Consider the following 17786-nt stretch of genomic DNA (forward strand, 5'->3'; position numbering starts at 1 on the left):
TTTAAATTTTAAAACCATTAACTTTTATTTTTCTCTATAAAATTATCAACAATATAAAATACACCACCATATAACAAACTATTTATAACCTCCCTAAAAAGGATAAATTATCAAATTAATCAAAGCTAGTAGAACAAGCAGTAAAACACTGCCATATAATTAACTCATCACACTTATTAAAAATAAATGTTGTGTATGAAGTCGTATTACAAATATAACCAACATGATTGTAAAGCGAGCCTTGGAACCTTAGAACTAGGGCATGAAAATTGCCCGTTGTTTGAGGATCGCCAATAGAGAAACTTTTTGTAAACAATTTTTTGTCTAGCCATAGAAACAAAAATGTCAACGTCTAGAGGAATAAACATTAGTGGACCAATTGTTTTTAAATATTGTTAATTTAAATTAAAAATAGTAGATATTGTATAGTAAATTAGAAATAAATTTATTTTGGTACATAAAAATGGCTTCAGATTGTTCTATATATAACAGAAGGACAACTCCTGTAAATAAATAATTACATATCACTAAATAAAAAAATATATATATATATATATATATATATATGTATATAAAATACTTAAAGGCTTTGTTCCTCATAAAACCGAAATAAGAATAAATTTGAACTGGCTTTGACAAGATGTAAAATTAACCCAGAAGAATCCCGATATCATCAAACATCCTTGGACCGCTGCTAATCTTCAGCCCTCTTTCGAATTATGTAAAATTACATAATTACATATGTGTCCCCTTTACCTTCACAAGAACATGGAAAGGACTTCACCTCATAGTGACCTAACTGCTAATTTCGGTTTTAGAATGAAATCAGCAGGTAATTGTTTATAAAATATCAGGTTTGTAATAATTGAAAATATTAATTACAATTAATCTGTATCGGTACATATATGGAAGCCACATAATATCACATGAATTATCCATTAGTTAAATTAATATATATTAAAGACACACTGAAAAGTCAACTTCTGACATTTCACTTGATTTTCGATGTCGAAAGATCCTTTTGTATCCTCAAGAACACATATGCTGGGCCCGGTATAGAACTAAACGTTTAAAAAAAAATGGCTAGAAGCCAAATATTCAATCTGGTGTTATGGATTTTTTTTTAATTTATTTTTCTTAGATCAGATTTACTAAATGTATTATAATGTACAGTTGTAAATAGCAATAAATAAATATTTAAAAAAAAAAATTGTAGTCTTGATCCAGGACAAACTCGAGACAAGCAATTTTGTCTGGTTCACAATTTAAAAATTTAAATGACAGATTCAACACATTGTCAATAGTTATAAAAAAAACACTACCTGTTTACTTCTTCAAAAATAATTTTTAAATATGTATAAGTCCAATAAATAAAATCCACCATTTATGGATTTAAAAATCGAACATAAATTCCACATTAACCTGCTCAAAAAATTTCCAAGCTGTTTCTAAGTGATTTATAAAACTGCATTTACATTTAATAAACACTTTTAGTCTGAACGCAATTTAGGAAAAGAATAATGTATCATATCTGATAAAAAATACCACGTATGTATTTACTCATTAAATTGTAGAAATACAATTAATGTATTTTATGTCATTCATTGAAGTGAAATTAATATACATATATATGTAATTCTCTATTTGTAATTCTGAAGAAAGTCGACAGTAGACGATTGCTAAAGCAATAGAGAATTACAAATAGAATACAAGCCCCTTTTCACAGTTTTTAATTAATCTAATAGCGAACTATTACACGTAATTGAAAGAGTCTTGACAAATTTATTAACATAAACAAAAGCTCATCATTTAAAAGCAAAAACAAAACATTTTGTGTAACCTCCTCCTATTAGTTAATCTGGGTACCGCTAGGGGTATTCCAGTATAGTAGCATTACAGTTATTTAAATTATAGATATGATTTTTTTTGCTTTTCCGAGATTTTTAGTGGACGAGGTTAATGAAATTCTTAATTTATTTTTCTTTGTCTAATGAAGTGTTTTGGCTTTAATAAATACGGACACATTACAATGTCTTTGTTAAAACATAAATATATGCACGAAATTTTTTTTTGAAAAATAGAGATAAGGTTATTGCCATCATTAGTTTATTTTCTTTAGTCTAATGAAGTATTTTGGTTTAACCTAATACAAACACGTCAACTTCATGTATTTGTTCAATCCTTAATCCCTAAAACGTAAAATATTTTTTGAAAATGAACCTATGTGTAGATATAAAGTACCTTTTTTTTTGTAACTTCAGCTATATTTATAGTAAAATAAGAAAGTAAAACGCACTAGGTCAAATAAAAAAATAATGTAATAATTACTTTTTATAACAACCTAAGTGTCATAAAAAGTAATAAACTGAATCTCGGAAATTGGGACGCAAAGAAGACATTTACAATGACATAAATGTCACGGGGAACGTGATTGAGTCATGTAGGGATTATTAAATCCAACTGATGGCTTAATCTACTGTGTGGAGGTTATTAAACCATAAGCCCCATGAAGGTGATGATTTAATCCTGAAATACACACGAAATTTTAGTTTTCGAGTTGTAGCCAAAAATATTATTTATCGTAAAAATAGAATAACTAAAAATATTAATTCAACATAATATATATATATGTTGTATGTATATAGAGATAATAACATTCATAACCTCATTCATGATTATAATAACCTCATGATACCTAATGATAATAACCTCATTCATGATAATAACATTGGAGGTCATATTGCGCATATCAAATGTAAATAAATAAAACCTGTTTTATTACTATCAATATTTGTTTTTTTAAAATAAATAAATAATTTATTAATGTATTTTTTCTTATAATACACAGAGTATTTTCTGGTTTAAAATAAAATACATAATGTAGCATATTTACACTATCATAACGAAAATTCATGATACAGACAGCCGTGAGGCCAAGGCAAGGTCGAAGGGATTGAACGAACGTTTTCTCATTGACAAAGGTCTTCATCAAGGCAAATGGATTGATCATACTTATTCTCTGAACTATTACATCACACTTAGGAACATGTATGGACATACTAACTATTTCAGGAAATTACCAACAGGAAATACGAAGGTTAATGAAATGATAAACTTATAGTAGATAAAAAACTTGAGAAATGCGGACTTTCAAATGTTTTCATATCAAATACATTATGGTTTGTAGAATGGGGTCCATGTATAACTGAAGCCAGCGAAAAGCAATATAAAATTACAAAACATTAGTTCTCATTAAAATGTTATGGTAAGAGGAAGGAGAAACACTAGATAGACACCTTTTTACTATTCAATAAAAAATTAATCTCGATAAGTTGAGATTGTTGACCCTTTATCTAGATAGTGTTGGAGATGAAGTCAGAAATAAAACTCCCAGTAAATAATTGCTTATTGTTATATTTGTGCCAACGTTCACCCTAAGAGGTAGGGCTTCTTCAGTGCAAAAAATATTGATCAGTATTAAACCATGAGAAGAAAAATGCTTCATAAAGCATTAAAAAATTATTTACTTCGTTTTGCTTCTACCACACACCAAACTATCGTGGCCTGTGTTTTAATGCGAAACATTCAAGGAACTCCAAGATAATATCAAAAGCATTGACCACTAGTATATGGGAAATAAGTTGTACCTTGATCTAATGAACTAAGTTGTACCGTGATCAAGTGAACTAAGTTGTACCTGGATGCAGTGAACTAAGTTGTACCTTGATGCAGTGAGCTAAGTTGTACCTTGATCCAGTGAACTAAGTTATACCTTGATCAAGTGATCTAAGTTGTAACTTGATGCAGTCAACTAAGTTGTACCTTGATCAAGTGAATTCTTCCCTCATGGAAATAATGACTAGGTTATTGCCGTACCAAAACAGCATTTCTATCAAGTACCAAAAACATATAAAAAGAACCTCAGATTAACAGCGAATTGGTAGTAAACACCATCAAAATCCATCCCAATGTTCAAGCTGCTACTATTTTCTTATATTTACATATTTCTTAATAATCATTTTATATTTAATTCATTTTTCTTTTAATTCAGTGAGTACTGTTGTTATTCTATACATCTTTTTTTTCTTTTATTACTGTGTAAATGTGTATTTGAAATCTAATACTTAATGTCCGTAATGTGTCGCTGATTGTATTATTTCTCTTAAATACATAAAATAATACATTTTTGGAAAAATGATTCTCGCCAATGTTGTAATTTGTCTTATGAATAGTATTCCATGGTAAAGAGGTATTGTTAGATATATAGTAAAAATTAGTATCATTCTATTAATAAGCTTTAGAACATGGGTGAATAGTTTTGATAGGAAACAAAAAAATATTGGTACATGAATTCTAATTTTGTGTCAATAATTTTTTTTATTGTTGATTAATTAGGATACATAATTTTATTAGAATTGCTGCAGACCGCTGTGATAGGAGTTAGGAAGGCCATCCGCCGACCTGAGATGGCAGAAGCATGACATAGGTGTCCTTGTTCGCCGCCGGCAATCCGAAGCCTCTTCTAGCACGACATAGCCAACAACCATCCTTAGCAACGATCAGAAATAATCGACAATGCGATCAGAAAAGGGGTATGATAATATATACCATCATTCAAATATCATATGATTTTTTTATAAATTATCTCCACGAAAGCATGAACTTTATGTAAACATTTCATACGGAAAAATCTTAAGCTGAACGTTTCCCTATAATACACTTTATTTAAAAAAAAAAAGAAAACATACAAGAACTCATTATAACAATTATATGGCCAACACATTTAATATAATTTTTGAGGGTGGGCTGTGTTTGCAATTCATTTTCAACATTAAACGATATAAAATATGTTTGACATAATTTATTCAACAGTGTTTAGAACTTTCATAAGATTTTAATTTAAGGCAACAATAATCATCTTAAAAAGCCTAATGTAATGTAGAAATTACTGATTCTTATTACGTACAAGACAGATAGTTAACATTTAAATATATGAGTAAATATAATTTACCCCTTCCTCATAAGTTGCTATGGAAAAAAAAAATATGCAATAATAGAATAACAAAAACCATATTACAGAATATTACATAAAAAATAGAAATTTGAAATAAAGAATCGTGCTCACAAGGGGATTCTCATTTTCAATACCTTATTAAACGAGTCTCATATTTGATGACAATATCAAAAGTAAACGCCATTGAAGTGCAAGTTTCTAAAGAGCTTTTTGGCAGATTTATTTGTTTTTCTGATAATTTCTAGCCAAAATAAACAATATCCCTGTAACATTAGACACATTAAATTCCTAAGTAGATTAAATGAAAACTGCAGTTTTGGAATCAATCTTTCGTGGTAACTTTTATTAATTTTGACAAGGAAAATAAGTTCTTTTTTAGAAAGATCTAATTATCTAAAACCATTATAAGTTAATAAACACAGTTATTAATTAATCATTGTGAATATGAAGTGTCATGCGAACACATTAGGCCACTTTTGCTTTCAACGGGTCATAAAAAAAAAACATTGGAAAGATAAATTTCCAGCAACACTGATCCTAAAATTGATTTTGACCATAACCCTCGTTTGGACTGACCTCAACGATTTATCTTTGTCATATTATTTTTATTATTATAATTTCAAATATACACATATAACATAGATAAACATTGTTGATGAGAATAACTTAATTTTAGTATTGGAAAGGTGTACGAATATGGGATAATTGTCCCAAAATGTTGAACAAACAAAATATAGAAAAAAAAATTCTATTTAGGAAGTTTTTTTTTCACATCAACAATTTAAAAAAAAAAGAAATTTTTATTTTGAGAATTTTCGTTTATGGGTAAATGGTGAGCTCCTCTCCCTAGAAGTGAAAAAAATTAATTTTTATTAGAAATTATTATTTTTTTTTTTGTAAATAATTTTAATAAATAATAAAGGACTGCAATAATTATATGTAGTTTTCCTAATATCTAGATTTCATATGCCCTTTCCGTGGCTTTAATTTAAAAAAAAAATGCTGGAGATAGTTTTTGGAATATGTTAATTGGAATTAATTATTCCATGCAGAGACGACCTTCATCCTTCTAGCTAATCTTAGAGTCTGTTATTATAGAAGAATATATTAACTGGACTATTATTAACACAATTTATTTTTTTTTATAAATTAAATATTTTTAAAATAATTATATTAAAAGTATGATTAATAATTCCCATCCTTTCAACATAAGGTGGAACAACTAGTCTGTTTTAAGAACCAGTCCCCCTCCCCATAGAACAACGTTGGCCGAATCAATGATGTATATTTATATATAAATAATAATTTAATGTATAAATTAAAACATAATTGTTAAATAACAGAATGTTTCATTAAATGTATTCGTTATTGATCGATCAACCAAATAGGAAAACAAAGACCTTTTACACGTTTCCTCATATTTCCTTGAACTTACAGGAACTGCTAAGTATCCTTTTGCCTAATGCACCAATGCGCTAATCATGTGAAATGTAAGATAAGCGTTTAGTACGAGAGCTCAGGAGTCAAGTCAAAAAATCACCCCAATTTTTGATTACTTTAATGAAAACTATGTATAATTACTAGTCAAAATTGATGAGTCTGCCAAGTATAGGTAGAGGGAATAAAAAAATGGCGGCTTTTTAAAAACGTTAAAAATATTTCATTTTTCATTCGGAGCTCTATATCTTTAGAACTACCAACAACAGTAGAAAATCTAAGAGAACATCATTTAAAGTAGAGTAAATTTGCTAAACTGTAAGCCGCAATAGAGCTATTTACGTTCGATAGTTCTCGAAATAAAGCTTTTTAAAAATCAATGTTTCATAAAAATGTTGTACAGAACGTACTGAAAGATGAGTAGTAATCTCAAAAACCATTTGACGTACAGATGTCTGTTAGCACTCAAATTAAAGCTAGTTTGACGGGCTATGAAGTAGTTTATCGTCGTAGGATTAGTAGTTTTCATGATATTTGCTAAAATAAATTGATTTATAGTTGTTCGAACCAATTTTGATTTGTTAAATTTATATCCATATGCGAATATCATAAAAAATACTATCCCTAAGAAGATAAGTGTCATAAACTACTTTATAGTAAGTTAAATATCCTTTATTTGTTATGAACTATTTTATAGTAAACTTAACTAGCTTTAATTTGAGTGCTGACAAACATCTGTACGTCCTATGGTTTCTGAAATAAAGTTTTTCAAAACTCAAACTTATTGTCCGAACAACTATAAATCAATTTATTTTATGAAATATCATGAAAACTACTATTCCTATGAAGTTAAAGGTCATAAATTACATTATACTAAGTTAATGTTAAACTAGCTTTAATTTGAATGCCAATAGACATCTATACGTAACATAGTTCCTGAGATGTATATTTCTCAAAATAAATTAACTAACTACCATTCTTTCAGTAGATTTTTAAGAAATGTTGCTTCTTTAAAAAGCTATGTCTCGAGAACTATAGGACGTAAATAGCTCTATTAGAGCTCATATTTTAGAAAATTTACTCACCTATAAATAATATTCTTTTAGATTTTCTAGTGTTATTGGTAGTTTTTAAGATATTGAGCTCTGAACGAAAAATTAATGTTTTTTAAGGTTTTGAAACAGCCGCCATATTTTATTCCCTCTACCAATACTTGGCAGACTCGTCAGATTTGACTAGTAATTAAACATAGTTTTAATTAAAGTAATCAAAAATTGGGGTGAGATTACTGTTTTTTTTCTTCTAGGCTCTTGTACTAGTTGTTATAGAAAGAAATTTAAATTTTATAACTTACAAAATATCCTAACTAATGAAATAACGCTGATTTATAATTAAAAAATAAACTCTATAACTTCTTTTTCAATTTTCATAGAACTTAATTGCAAATTATTAAAATTATGCTATAATGTTTAAATAAATAGTTTTTTTTTTCTTTCCTTAGTTTCATAAACAGTTTTTGGTTTTCTCTAACTTTCAAAACTAAGGGCTGAATTCATAGACAGTATTCAAGTAAAACATTCTACTTGACTAAGATGAAATTAGATTTATTTCCACTTAAAGTATTGAAAAAAAAAAACTTACTTTTTTGTTAGAAAAATTTACTACATAAGTGCAAGGAATGGTTGTTGAGCACTTAAGTGTATTTTGAGGTCATTTTTGTCCAGTAGCATACAAAAAACAAAAAATATATAATCTACAAATGCAAACAGTAACATAAAACACAATAACATGTAAGCCGTCGTGTAACCTGTCTTTAGAATAATCTTTGTGAACATGTGTCCCTTATTTTCCTGTTAAAGTGTTAAAGCCTATTTTATTATTATTATTTTTACTTCCTTTAGTGTCGTCCATGAATTCGTCCCTAAATATCTAACAATTTTCTTCAGAATTTATTAAAAAGAATGTAGAGTTACGGGCTACAAAATATCTAATTTAACCCAATTATAAACATTTATCGATCTCAGTAATTTTTTCACTTTCTTGCTCGGGAGCTTTGTATTGATGCAGGAATTTAAAAATAATTATGTCAAGGAACAAAGTTCGCTGCGTAACTGTTGGCAGTCTAATTTAAATTCATGCACAACGGTTAAATCCTATTTTGATGGAATTTTCAATGATAGTTTGGGTCGGTACCTAGTTGGATTTCATGAACTACCTTTGCTTAGGCACGTACAAACGTATTTTTCTCGCGGCACTTATGTGTGCCGAGAAAACGGCATGTCTGATATAGCCTAAATTTGGAAGAAAGTTGGGGATTAGTATTGGCATGGTCTAGTATAAATTTTCTCAATCTCCATTAGCTACTTTCGCTATCCATGCGCACACGTACTTTCCTTTAAACACGTTCATTTAGAAAACGGTTAGTCCAATTTAGCTCCACTTTGGAGAGAAGTTCTGGAATAGTATACATATTTTATACTTTAGCATATTTATTACTTAAGCATATTTTATCAAATATCATCGACATTTCTTACCCTCGCAAGAAAAAATTAATTTCCTGAATAAACCTATGTCTCAACAATGGTTCGTCTAATAGATTTTATTTTAGATAGTTATCTAGTTTTCTAATAGATAGTTATTTTAAAAACGATGAACCATTAACCATGAAATACAGGCAATTACCTACGAAATATATAGAAATATATAGAAAAAGGATATTGTCTAGTAAAAGAAACTTTCCAAAAAGAAAATAAGAGGTTTTGGAAGTTGTATTGTACAAGGTATAAGACAGTCTTTTATTTTTGGTAAACGCCACAGAAATGGTAAATAAATGTTTGTTTTTGTTTTTTTTTTTTGGTCCTCGAATAAGGACCTGTAAAAATTTCCCAACTCATAAACAATTGAAATAAACAAAATCCATATCTCGCCAAATATTCAAAATGTAGAGTTCATCTCAATTTAAAAAACTGCAGTAATCGCTAATTTCAAGTTTGTTTCACTCACAGTTCATCCATCATGGAAGGAAACAGTAATTTTTGATAATTGTGGAACCTACTTATAGCCGAATTTCCTTAGAGTGGATAAAAAAAAATACTAATGGGTATACCTCCATTTATAATGGGCCCGTAAATCCAGGCTTTTAAACTTGAGATAAAATCCTCTTAAGCTTAAGAATCATCTTGGTCACTGTAAATCTGAGTAGAGTGAAATTATGGACAGTTTGGATCACGAATTTCAAAAATATAGAGATATTTCTAAAAATTCTTTTGAGTTTTATAAATCAAACGATTTAACACCAAAAATAAATTGAATGAAAATTATATCAGTAATTACAATCACATTATTACAAGTTATTTTATGCAAGTATAAAGTATAAGCAATACTTGAACCTTCAATACCAATAAGGTACCAATTAAATATTTTTTAACTTCTTTTTGTTTCTGGGTACGTGTGTAAATTACACAAAAATATAAATTTTACATAAAAAATATATTTTTTTTTTTATTTGGCAAGGGTACACCTGTACATACAATATTGAAATATTAATCATGACTATAAATTCCAATACTTTTTTTTAAAATATATTTATTTAGAGACTGCATATTCAATTGAAATAAAAAGTGAATTTAGTATTTCAACAAATCAAATTTATAATAATTCATTAATTACAGCGATATACATTAACATATCCTATTCAATACAGGTACGATGTATGATATGATAGTAAAATATTTTCCACTTATAAAAAAAAAAAATTATATTTAACGTTATGAATAAATTCATAACTACTACTAACAACACTATCAAATGAAATGTGTATACGATAAAATAATCATTAGAACTGACAAAAAAAAAATGTACATATTTTCCAAACTGTTTGGAAATACAACCACGATTTATTAGAGAAGATTTCATTATTACATTTATTTTTTCAAACATAAAGTAAACATACACTCTCCAAAAGATTATTTTTACTACTTCTTTAAAGAAAATTGCTTGTTAAAATATTATTTCAATCGGACTACGAATTAGATATCGCAAATTTATATTTAAACAAAAAATCTAGCAATCGATATCAAAGATATTACGATAAAACTAAATAAATAATAGGGTAGAAATAAAAGTAATACGTTTGTATTATTTTTCATAAATAAATAAAGTTCGTATAAAAATATTGAACTAAAAAATCATTGAAAAGTCTCTCAATTTCTAATGATAGAAGGAGAAGAACAAAATCGGAGGATATAAACTTAAAATTCCGAATGAAAACGTTTTCAGTCTTTTCTTTTTTTAATGAGACCAAAAATTATATTTAACATATAAATATTACTTTTTAAAATATTACCCTGTTCTTTCTTAGACACGCTCTATAGTTTATTTCCAGATTCTTAAAGAGGATCTAAACCATCCACCTCCGTGTTTATCAGAGACAGAAGACCTGCCCGACCCAAAAATAAACCACAACGGGTCCAAAGCGATAAAGTTCTCCCCTAGTATTTAATCTTATCTCCAGAATTCTTGTATGGGAATTCGAGATCGAGGCAGTAGTAACTATGTCAAGAATCTATTTTTATATAGTTGCTAAAACTCATTCATAATTTCCCGTGACTCGTTAATGACAGATTGATTAATTGCATTTGTTGAATAATTGGAGGAATATTTTACTGATAGTAATGGGAATAATATATACGGCTCGTATACTAAGACTAGGTCATCTTTAGACTCCTAATATAAATTTAGCAAAATAATTTATCTGCTATTTTGAACAGTTCCAAGCTTCAAGTATTTGATATTAAAACTAAATTTGAAAAGAAGAAAGTTTTAGAATTTGAAAGGGCTGAAATAGTAACATAATTCAGCAGATGGTCTTATACAAGCTGTGGAAGATAGTGAAATCGACATCATTGAATCTTTAATTTTTTTTTTGTTTTAGCAGATTAAAGATGTATAAAAACTATTTAGACAGAATTTCATAATACCATCAGACTTGTCAAATTGGCCCTTCTAGCAAGATGAATTTTTAAAAACAATAAATAGTCATATATCTTTGGCAAAGATATATTCTGACTATACGTAAGCTTGTGTTCCTTAATATAACTTCTCTAAGAATTAATATCATTTTTTGCGAGTTTTAAACAAAAAAAAAGATAGAAATGTAAATTAGAAAATTTTAGTTATAATCGCTCGTGTATGTTAGTCATAAACATCATAAATTCTTTGTAACCTATTGATATAGAAAAAAATATTTTTTTATCTTGATCAAAGTAGAGGAAACTATAAATAATTTTTAATTCTTCCAGTTGTTGACTTGTTTGAAAGTTAATTGTTTACCAAGAATTTTTACCTTGACATAGGAACTCAACAATTTTAATAATGCGCTCTAAATGCATCATATGTGTATTTAGGCCACTTCAAATGTTTGCTAAAAGATTAAGCTATAGGCAGGTTAGAACTCTTTTCACTATAGAGAACATTTTGTCACTGTCGGCTTATAACAGAAAATACAAAAATAAAGTTTGTATTAATCCACCAGTTGGAAGATTATCCGCTATCAATTAACTCTTATAATTTTGATCTAATAATGTGGATTATAACCCATGCCATATATTTTATAATCTAAGTAATCCATCAAAAAATTAAGAATAATAAATTTATAATTAATAAACCAACACTACAAAGACAATGTATAATGATCTTAAATAAAAAAGTAAACAACACATACACTAAAAAAAAAAAAAATCAAGCAATATACATTTCAATCAAGCCTTGACCTTGTGCATTCCAATCTACTATACATTTACGTTAATCCATCACACTATCATTGTAAGGTTTCTATTTTTATAGGTAATAGTCCTAGCAATTGACATATAATAGCTTTATACAATTATATTAATTGATAAGGGCAGCTACGGTACCTATACTAGACCTGCTGTACTAGCAAATGTATGAATATATTCTGAGTTCCGAAGGTCCACCTTAGGCAAACATTTCTTAAGTCGATTCCTTGCCCTTCAATGTTTTGCATTATCCACCAGAAAAAAATTGGGCAGTTGATTGTCAATACTGATCACATCACCTTCCTTTCCTCCCAATTATCCTTCTAAACTTCAACTTCCTATCTTCAAATTGGAGGAAGAAATTTATAATTACGACACCTTCTCGCCTTAAGCCCTTGTTCTGAGATCTGTTTTCCTTTTGAATGCAATCCATTCTTTTCTAGCTTATTTTTTACTATCCAATCCTATACTGTTCCTATGTAAATAATCTTAGGCGTTCGACCAAATCATGAAAAGAGCACGCACCCAAAATCTACAATAACATCGTTCGATCTAAACCCAAAGACAGTTCTAGCATTCCAACCATCTTTTTTTCTAATTTCACTCTTTAACCCCAGGTATCATCTCCATTTTATTCTTACTGCGACTACGACCTTTTTATTCTGCAATTGGGTCTCCATGAATTTTGTAGTAATTCTTGAATTATTTTATGCGGTTTATTTTAAGATTATCCAGAGAAATCCTCACTCCATAATATAAAAACCAGCAGTAGTGGCACATCTGATAATGTTAAGAACACGGTGAGTTAAAAAAGATTTAGTCTAATCTATGTTTGGTGAAGATATTGATGAGACTCAATTGATTGATGCCGCCAATTCTTGAGTGCTTTCATCATCATCATCATCAATAGGCGCGACAACCCATTACTGGGTCCTGTCCTCCTCAAGCAGCTTCCACCAGTTTAATATGTTAAGTGCAGCTGCTATCCAATTCCTCACTCCAAGCAGATCCTTGAATCCTCTTTAACACCATCCAACCATCGAAGCTTTGGGCGGCTCCTCGGCCGTGTTCCATGTAGGCGCTCATTGAGAAGTTTATTTGGGATCACATCAGTCTCCATCCTAGCCACATGGCCTCCTGCCCAGCGCAGCCTAACAATTCTCACAATTTTTCCAACATCAGGCTCACTAATTAACGAGTAGATTTTTCCCTATTCGTGCGTCTTCTCCAAGCTGAACCATCCTTTACTAGGCCGTAGATGTGTCTGAGAATCTTTCTCTCAAACGTTTGGAGATCCCTTCCATTAGCCTTAGAAAGTGCCCAAGTTTCCGATGCGTAGAGCAGCACTGGTCGAATTAACGTGTTATAAAATCTAGTTTTCGTGGATCTTAATAGTGAGTTACTACCAAAGTGCCGACGCAGCACAAAAAAACATCTATTGATCGATGCTATTCTTCTCCTTATCTCGGCCGAAATGACATTGGTGGCATTAACTTGTGATCCACGGTACACAAATTGCAGCTTTCAATGTAAAAAAATGAAACCTTATTTTTTGGTGGTATTATTAAATTTAAAAAATGTATATAATATTCGATCTTTAGTTAATATAAAATAAAATTTTGTGTTTGATGTTTTGGATGAAAAACTAACATTTTTACTATCCCTTTATCAGTAGATAAGAATATCCCACTCACCGTAAATAAATTGGTGAAGCATTACAGGAATGTAATATAAAACAGATATACAAATAACACATTAAATGGTGAAGCACACTCTTAATAAAAGCTAGGTGTGCCACAGAAGTCACCCAGATCTCAGTAGTCGAACCATAAAAAATCAAGCTCATTGTCAATCAATCCATAAACTTTGGGTATATATTAAATAACATCGGACATTACATTAACATATGGAAATAAAATTTTTATTAATTGTAAGTTCTGTTTCATATTAAATGAAATTAACAAAAAAATTTACTTTATAAATTACCATAATCACATACTATTTTGTCCCTAATTAACATTCGTGATTACTGAATTATAATTAGACAAGTATAAATATTTGTAAATAATTTTTCATGGAGACAAAACAATGTTCTTTTAGCAAACCTATCACAGCCTTAGGAATTTATTTTTTCTAACAACACAAATATCTTGATGAGAATATCAATGAATATCGTATTGAATATTTTAGATTAGATTATCTTCCCTTTTTATTATTTTTTGTCGGTTGATTACTACCGATTTTATTATGTTATAAAAATGGTAATTACTGATTTTCTTGATTATATTTAGTGGATATTTCAGTAATTTATTTCATGTTTAATAGTACCTACATTCACTAAACGTAACATGAACAAACTAGATTCTTAAAATAAAAATGATAACACTAAATAACAATGATAAAGTACAAATCAAAACTATTTTAGCAAATTAGTAAAAAGAAATTCATTTGACCTTAAAACCAAGGAATAATGTTCATATATTTCAGTTAATGTTTCTAAGGCATGCTCCTGTGATCATTAAATAAAAACTCAAGTCAGAGTAAATGGAATGTGCCATTTAAAATAAGTCTATATAACCGTGTTCAATTCATAAAATTAAATAAGCCCATTATAATAGTGAAATAAAAATAAATATAACTATTTTAATTCTTGACTTTGTATGTATTTAAATACGAATAATCTCATGTATCAAAAAAATAAAGTAACGGTGGTTGAGGTACATACTAAGAAATATAAAAAAAAATAATTATGACGGTTGTTAATTTTTTTTGTCTAACACATTGAGCAATAATAACCCCAAAATATCCCAAGTAGTAAATTTCGCTTACCTAAATGTAGGCTTTGTTTAAGTAGGTTAAGTGGAATTAAATCAAAATTCTCACTGGTTAAGTGAAAAGTTTTACTTGAGTACTTGAGTAATTCGATACAAAAATAATTAATACAAACCTATGTTCATAATATGTTTTTATAATAATAGAAACGATAATGTATATAAAATATATATTCTAGTAATATATATTGTAATATTTGTAAATCCTTTTGCATGCAAACAAAACAATGTCTTTTTAGCAAACCTATCACAGCCACAGGAATTAATTTTTCTAACAACACAAATATTATGAATTGTTTTGTAATTATAAGATTTATCGTTGGGTTCCCTAGGCACTCTCAAGTCTCCCGCTGGTATTCCGAGTTGAAGTGGCTCTATCCAACCTCCCGAAGGCAATACCTCCTTGGTGTTTTTCTATTCCAAGTTCTTAACATCAAAAAACCTACCTATATCATAGATCTCCTCACTCTTCGTTCATCCATCCACTCATTAAACACCAGATCCCATCCGAATTAATTTATATATGCTCTCCTATAGAACCTCCTTCTTTAGCAAATCCTTCGTCATACGTGCAACCTCCCTCTGGAATTCTCTTCCCATCTCCATTCGCCAGTCCTCATCCATTCTCTCCTTTAAACAACACCTATTCCTTCATTTATTGAATAACCAAACCTCCACATCTTTGTAACCAAATAAATAGGCAGGTATTGATTAACATTATAAACAGTAGTAAAGCCAATATACCAATGTAATTTCATTCTACTATCTGAAAATTTGTAAACGCTCGCCAGATAAAAATCTCACTATATGAACCATGTAATTATTCTTAGGGGACATATGTCCCAGAATAAAGTTATTTTTTCATTTCATTTCATTTCAAATATTTTCATGAGAATATAATTATCATACAAAAATATTAAACATTTTAGATTACTTTTTTTTATGTTCATAATATGTTTTTATAATAATCGAAACGATAATGTACATAAATTATATATTCTCGATTTTTATATTTTTATGTGTGTATCTTTTTTTAATAGCATTATGTTAATTATATGTATAATATTTTTATGTATGTTAATTTTTAGAAAACTAGAAGAGATAATGTTTTCTTTAACATTCATTCGTAGAAAATGAAATTTAAATGTACTTACATTTATTTCCTTTTTAGTAACTCAGTTTATTGATCTATTATTGTCACAGCTCATATTGAGAATATTAAACGGTTAATTATAAAAATAAATAATAGATCAAATTTAAGTAGCTGTATGTCCATTCGCCAAGTCACAAGTGAGTGGATGACGATTCAAGGCTCCATAAGTCAGAAGCACAAGTAGTACTTCCACGTGAACAATACGTGGTCTCTTTTATTCTGCAGGTCTCTTCTTCATCATAGAGACAATTATTCTACCACGAGGTGAGTTAACACTTTCAACTACATAATTATCCGGTGAGACTGGTAGAAATAAATATAAAAGTTCAATTGCTTTGTGAATTTTAGAGTGCAATCATAGCTTATCAAGAGAAAGAGTAGTGCAATGATGAAAATTGCTGTTAAGGACTTCGAAAGTTGCATCACTTGGACGGAACTGATGAAGTACAGGAAGCCGAGCAGAACGGATGTAGACCATTTGCTTCGTAATGGTACAGTCTGCGCAATTATACAATTGTTCTGTATCTTCGCGCCACTATTCTTAGGGCAAGATGTCAGTTCAACGGAAATATGTGTTTCATCTCGTTCTACCCTATGGCGAAGTCTTATAATTTCCCTAATTATGTAGAATCGTAAGTGAAAAATAGGAAAGGAGGAAAAGAATGCTTGTATTTTTAAGCACCTCATACAGTTATTAATTTTAGTACAAAATTCGTTTCATCTACTTCTTATCGTTGTAAACAAAAACCTTTTGATTTAAACGATTTCGCGTTGATTATCCTATGAAAAGCTGTTTCTGTCTGAACGGAAATTGAGTTGTAAACAACCAATGTTAGCCTGAAGTTTACAAAGCATCTTACTTTCATTTTTTTGCCACGAACGACGATCCTCCAAAATCTAAACTGAAGAAAAATTTCAATATCTGGTCCAAATATCAATGTATACATATACGCGCGAAAATAGATGATATTTTGAAATTAGACACAAGGATCTAATTATCAGTTTCTAACTGTCACACGAGAAACTTTTAGTAACATTGCTTCTTTAAAAAAAAAATAGAAACGCATTGTTTTCTTTGAGACTGCTCTTATAATAATAAAATTAAGCTGAAAGTGACACATATGCATTAGCACAAAAAAAATTATTTTAAATAAAAATTTTGATTTACAAAATTTCCACTTTTTATGTTAACGAGATAATTTTATTATTTCTATTGTTTCCTATCATTATTTTTATCTGATGAAATTTCCTTCTGATTTATTTATATTTAAAAGCATATTGGTAGTACCGATTTTTTTATTTTGATTTTTAACAACAAATAATTTATAAAATATTGCAGTACCGATGATATCAATTGATTGGCCCGTACAAGATCTTGTGGACATGATTTTCTGTAAACTTGAATTTATTTATATTACTATGTTTATAAATTAAATCTGACGTTATCAACTTGTTTTCAGTAAATGGACCAGGTCGTTCTTTTAATGAATCAGTTTTGATCATACCATCGTTTATATTTTTATCTATTATTGGCTGGAAATATTGGATAAATGGTGGAATCTTAGAATCTTCGA

General features: G+C 28.9%; 1 protein-coding gene across 1 annotated transcript in view; it reads right to left on the reverse strand.

The window, feature by feature from the left end:
• The window catches only part of LOC106678944 (organic solute transporter alpha-like protein), a 194846-nt gene that overhangs the window by 91796 nt on the left and 85264 nt on the right, over positions 1–17786 (reverse strand). The gene's annotated exons all lie outside the window — the stretch shown is intronic.

The sequence above is a fragment of the Halyomorpha halys genome, unplaced genomic scaffold (genome assembly GCF_000696795.3).
Source record: "Halyomorpha halys isolate HHAL.00 unplaced genomic scaffold, Hhal_1.1 Scaffold169.1, whole genome shotgun sequence".
NCBI lineage: Eukaryota > Metazoa > Arthropoda > Insecta > Hemiptera > Pentatomidae > Halyomorpha > Halyomorpha halys.